This window comes from Ahaetulla prasina, chromosome 1 (assembly GCF_028640845.1).
Source record: "Ahaetulla prasina isolate Xishuangbanna chromosome 1, ASM2864084v1, whole genome shotgun sequence".
NCBI lineage: Eukaryota > Metazoa > Chordata > Lepidosauria > Squamata > Colubridae > Ahaetulla > Ahaetulla prasina.
In genome coordinates this window covers 251,187,551-251,193,550 of record NC_080539.1, presented here as the reverse complement: position 1 = coordinate 251,193,550, position 6,000 = coordinate 251,187,551, and positions in this window count along the sequence as shown.

Here is a 6,000-nt window from a genome sequence, read left to right as displayed (position 1 = left end):
TAGAATTTTGGGCATATGACAACTGACTCACCTTTGTGGTACCTTGCAGCATCCCATGGTCACATGATCTCAATTTGCTACATTTATTTTGTTGATTTCCAGCAAAATGACAGCAGCTGTGGAAAATAGATTCACTTAACAGCTTGATATTCTCTTAACATCTTCCATATCCACTTATCAACCATCATAAAAATCAGCTGTACCTTCACATGATGCCTCAACGTATGACTACAATAACTTATGATTGTAATTCTGGGCTCAATTATGGTCATTAGTTGAGGATCATTTGTATTGTCATGAAATATTTGAACAAATCCATTGGCATACCTTTGGAGACTGAAATTTGATTCCTGTTATCCTTCCTGTAGCAGATAACATTATATAACATTCTCCGAAGTTGGTTTAATGATGCAATTATTATTACAGTTTTCTTAATATTTGGAGACAAAATGAATTCCATATGCAAGCCAACTTGATAATATTTGTCATAGCCTGTTGGCTATACATTCACCAGAAGAACTGTGGTGCAGGTGTAAATTCTTTTATACAGCCAGAGTAACTAATAGAGAGGTGTTAAATCATATAAAAGCAGATTCATCACGAGAAACTAAAAGCATAAGACTATGTCTGATTGAATTTGACCATGTCATCATGTAAATTCATTGGAGAAGTCAATGATGCTAGGAATGGTTTGTGGAAAAAGAAGAAGCAGGCTTGATAACATCAAATCTGATACAAAGTTGAATAGTCAACAATTGAAAGAAGCTGTGCTTGACAGAGTAGTATGGAGAGAACCTGCGTATTAAGTCACCAAGAGTCGGACATGACTAATGGTTAAAACACCAATGGTGCATCAGAAGTCAGAGCCTTACAGATTGGGATTTTGGGTCAACAGAAAAACATAGTAATTTCCTCTCTGCTTAAAGTATTTGGTTTATTCAACAAAGGTCTGACATTAAAAAAGTAATAATAATGGTCGGGGAACACTTAATAGTTGGCAGCCTCTGTGTTGACTCCCCACATATGTTATTCTTAAGACTTCCTCTCTAAGAAGCAATGCTTGACTTCACAGAGATTCTGTATATAAAATAAAAACAGAAAATTGTACATTAAAAGTTCATTATGGGCAACAATCCATGAGGCTTAATCTGCTTGGTCAATATTACCACCCTCTGCTTCTTCTCATGCTGATGTAAAAATAATAAGAAATAATAAATTTCTTCCCCTTCAGCTACCAACCAATATGACCGGGCTGGTATCTAAGAGGGGAGGAAAAAATCTGCCTCCAAATAGTGACCTTCTTACTTGTCACATTCCAACTGCGTTTACACAAGAAGGCCTAGAAGTCATATCATTTCAAATCTTCTGCAGGATTATTAAGTACTATATTTTTCAGACTATAAGATGCACCAGAGTATAAGACCCACCAAGATTTTGAAGATGTAAACAAGAAAAGAAAAGTTTTTGCCCTCCCCAGCCCACACGAGAACTCTGCAGGCCTCCCAAATCCATTGTGTGTCCTGTTTTTTGAAAAAAATGGGCCCGTTTTTTCACAAAAATGGGATGTGCAGAGGGTTTGGGAGGCCTGAAGAGTGCTCCTAGGGGCTGGGGAGGACAAAAATACGAATACGATGTGGGGGGGGGGTGTTGGGAAGTCAAAACCAGGCCCATTTTTTGTGAAAACAGGCCCGTTCTTTGCAAAAATAGGGCCTGCAGAGTGCTCCTGGGGCCTGGGAGGGCAAAATGTGACACATGGGGGTTTGGGAGGCCAAAAATGGGCCCATTTTTTGTGAAAATGGGCCCGCTTTCACAAAAATGGGGGCGTTTTTGCCCTCCCCGGCTCCCAGGAGCACTCTGCAGGCCTCCCAAACCCTCTGCAGGCCCCATTTTTGGAAAAAATGAGCTTGTTTTTGGCCTCCCAACCTCCCCCACATGTCACATTTTTGCCCTACCCAGCCCTCAGGAACACTCTGGAGGCCAAAAATTGCTGTATTCAGTGTATAAGATGCACCAACATTTCCACCCTCTTTTAGGGGTGGATGGGTGGGAACTGCATCTTATACTCCAAAAAGTACGGTAAACCTGTTCTGATTTGGTTTGTTTTTTTTAATCTCAGTCTTTGGAAATGGAGATGATGCACATATTCCCCATGGAAAGTATGTGTAATTTAGCATGTTGTTTCTTTCCAGAAGCTCAGCATTACAGAACAAATAAGAACTTTTAAAACATTATCGGAGCAGACTGCATATTTGAAGAGACTGAAATGTTTCCAAGAAGATCAAGCTGATCAATGGTGGGGAACTGCGAACTTGTTTCCATTCACCAGACACTAAACTGGAATTTAAAATAGTAGAGGGAACCAGCATGCATTGTTTAGCAAGATGGGTATCAAGGAAGTATTTTTTTTAAAAAAATGAATTCTTTTTCAAGTTAGAAACAGTAACATGAAAGCTGCACAGTGGAACTGACAGGCAAAGCGGTGGTTCTACACACAGGGGAAGATCTGTGCACAAGAGGCAAAATGCATGGCAACATTTACTAGCTGATATAACAAAAAGAAGGAAAAGGCTAAAATGACAATCAGATGATTCTGAAGGTCAGATAAGTTCTCCTTATATGTTGATGATATTCACTTATTTCTTTAAACGTCATCAGACTACACACAGAACTAAAACAATTTTGCCAAGAGTCAAATATTTATTATTATCACGATAGCTATATATGAATCCCAGAATAGCATTGTATCCAGTGGTGGGATTCAGCCAGTTCGCACCACTTTGGGAGAACCGGTTGTTAACTTTCTGAGCAGTTTGGTGAACTGGTTGTTGGAAGAAATCATTAGGGCAGAGAACCGGTTGTTAAATTATTTGAATCCCATCACTGATTGTATCCACATATCATTTTTATTTTTTTCTCAGTATAATTTTAGAATAAATGAAAACATAAACTCAGACAAATTCCCATTTTCTTCATTTAAGCCAAACATTACCTGGGCCACACCTGTGATATGATACACTGCTGGAATTATCAACGGGATACAAGTTGAACTGGAGAGTTTGGACAAAGCAAAGCAAAGCAAAGCAAAGCAAAGCAAAGCAAAGCAAAGCAAAGCAAAGCAAAGCAAAGCAAAGCAAAGCAAAGCAAAGCAAAGCAAAGCAAAGCAAAGCAAAGCAAAGCAAAGCAAAGCAAAGCTTCTTCTCCGGTAATATTACACCACTAACCAGAGCATATAAAAGTTTTCCAGACCAATTCTCAAATACAGCTCGTCTATCTGGAACCCACACTGCATATCGGACATCAATACAATTGAAAGTGTCCAGAAATATTTCAGAAGAAGAGTCCTCCACTCCTCCACTCACAACAAAATATCTTATGCCATCAGAGTTGAAATTTTGGGTTTAGAAAATTTAGAACTACTCCGCCTTCGGTATGACCTATGCATAGCTCATAAAATCATCTGCTACAATGTCCTACCTGTCAATGACTGCTTCAGCTTCAACCACAACAATACACGGGCACACAATAGATACAAACTTAAGGTAAACTGCACCAAACTCGATTGCAGAAAATATGACTTCAGCAACAAAGTGGTCAATGTGGTTTCATCCCAAAATTCCCAAACTTTTGCCCTTAGACTGTCTACTGTTGACCTCACCCCATTCCTAAGAGGACTGTAAGGGGCATGCATAAGAGCACCAGCGTGCCTACCGTCCCTGTCCTAATGTTCCCTTTAATTGTATTCTTTTTATGTATTCAATTCATGCTTATACTTATATATATTATCTAATACATAGACAAATAAATAAATAAATTTTTAAAAAACCCTGATAACTAATATGTATGCATATTGCTAGATTACATCTGCCCTTCTATAGCTTCTGGGTGGTCTTCAAGGACCTCATTGTAACAGGTAGTCATGGGATGACCAGGATGTGAGTGACCATCTGAATGGCTTCCTGACTGAGGAAAGGGTGCAACTGGCATATAAGAGTAACCTATGCGAAGGACCTCCTGGCTACAGCTGGGATCTACTCACTGAGCAGTAGCTTAAGTCCAGGAGGACCCCTAAATTGCGCAACAGTTTCAAAAGGGGAAGTGCAATTTCTAAAACCAATGGTGTCTGATTCGGGGGTGGGGTGGGGTGGCTAAGCATTCAAACTTATCGGCACTGAGATGAGGTTTGTTCCTCTTCAGCCAGAGCCAAACTGCCTCAAGATGATGGGTCAGTACATTGGCAGTACTTGTAATCTGGATAAAGCAGTATAGGGATAGAAAGAAGAATGGTTTGCAAAGTTAGAAAAATATAAGGAGATATGAGAAATGTTATTAATGCAAAATACTTTCTTCTTCTTCTTCTTCTTCTTCTTCTTCTTCTTCTTCTTCTTCTTCTTCTTCTTCTTCTTCTTCTTCTTCTTCCTCTCCTCCTCCTCCTCCTCCTCCTCCTCGCCCTTGCATTTGCCCTTCCTCTTCGTCCATCCACCCATCATCTGCTTGCAGATTTTTTTTATAATGCCTGTTAAATGTCTTAATCATTATCTGCCAACATTGGAAAATAAATGTCTTCCAAAAAACAAAGGAATTATTTGACAACTTTGTCAATAAAGTTTTTGCATTAATCTGAGTTATGAAGAAGCCAAGAGATATTTAATTATCCTCCCATTTATTGCCCAATAATTTCTTCAACATTTTCCCTGGTTTCCAATGCATCAATTAAATTATACTTCTACAATGAACACGGTCAGATTAATATGAACCCCATGGCCTATTATTTCACATAAGTTGTTTCTCTTATCAGTTTTGAATACACAGCACCTATGACAAGATAACAACTTCCCTCCATGGTTCATCAAGGAAGAAATCTAGCTTAGGTAGTGTGAAGCACACCATTCAATAAACATACTACCTATTTTCCAATGTACAGAATTGCTCTTGAATCTGTTGTTTGATACTGTATACATCAATGGTGTCAAACTTAAGGCCTGAAGGGTCCTTAAATCCGGGAGTTGAAGTCCTCCAGGCTTAAAGTTGCAAAGGTTGGAGACCCCTGATTTAAAAGAAGCACATCTGCAAAGCTCTCTATGGCCCCATCCATTCACCCTTCTATCCATCAGTCCTTCTATCCATCCATCTATATAGCCAGCCAGCCAGCCTCTGCAGCTGTTCAGCACCTGGTCAATTTTTGCTCAGAGGGTAAAAGCTCAGTTAGTACTTGAATGGAAGGCCAGAGTTTAGGCTGGACTGGAAAATAGGAAAATATCTCAGAACATAGGACAAACCCATTTTTTTACCACAACCAGAAAAAGTTTGTGTGATATGTGTGCTTGTGTGTTTGTGTGTATGATGGAGACAGATAGATTTCATGTTATGCAATATGATCTCATTAGCATATATTGGGTGTGTTTGGTAAGAGTCAAATTAAATAGAACTGAACTATTTAAACTATGAGAAAGTCTAAAACAAATGTATTATTTATGAACATTTATTCCATACTTAACACATTCTTCTAGGACTTTACAAATACCATTTGGAACATTTGCTTTTTGTTTGTCAGGAATTTTTTCATTTATTAGTGAGGAGCACTGAAAATTAAAATGAATAGGTTTTCCAGCAGAAATGGATGTTAATTTGAACCCATACCAAGAAATATTTAGCATTATTATTATAGCAAGTCCATTATAGGTTTTATGCTTTTAATTTAAAGTGATATAACTGCATGCTATTTTCAGGGATATGTTAGATTCCTTTGAAGGAGAGGGGGAAAAAAGAGACATTCAACAAGATCTAGCATATTAAAACCTTGCCTTAATATTTGCTAACACAACTGCCAAAATTTTTCAGGGTATGTTCTCTGGGTTTTTCCCATTCTCCTCCTGACCAGTATATTTTCCCTATATAAAGAAAATTCCTTTTCAGCCTCTCTTGCATTATTTATTGGGACAGTCGATCAACTTTAATGCAGATAAGCAAGTCGGGAAAAAGGCACACATGATGCAAATTAGC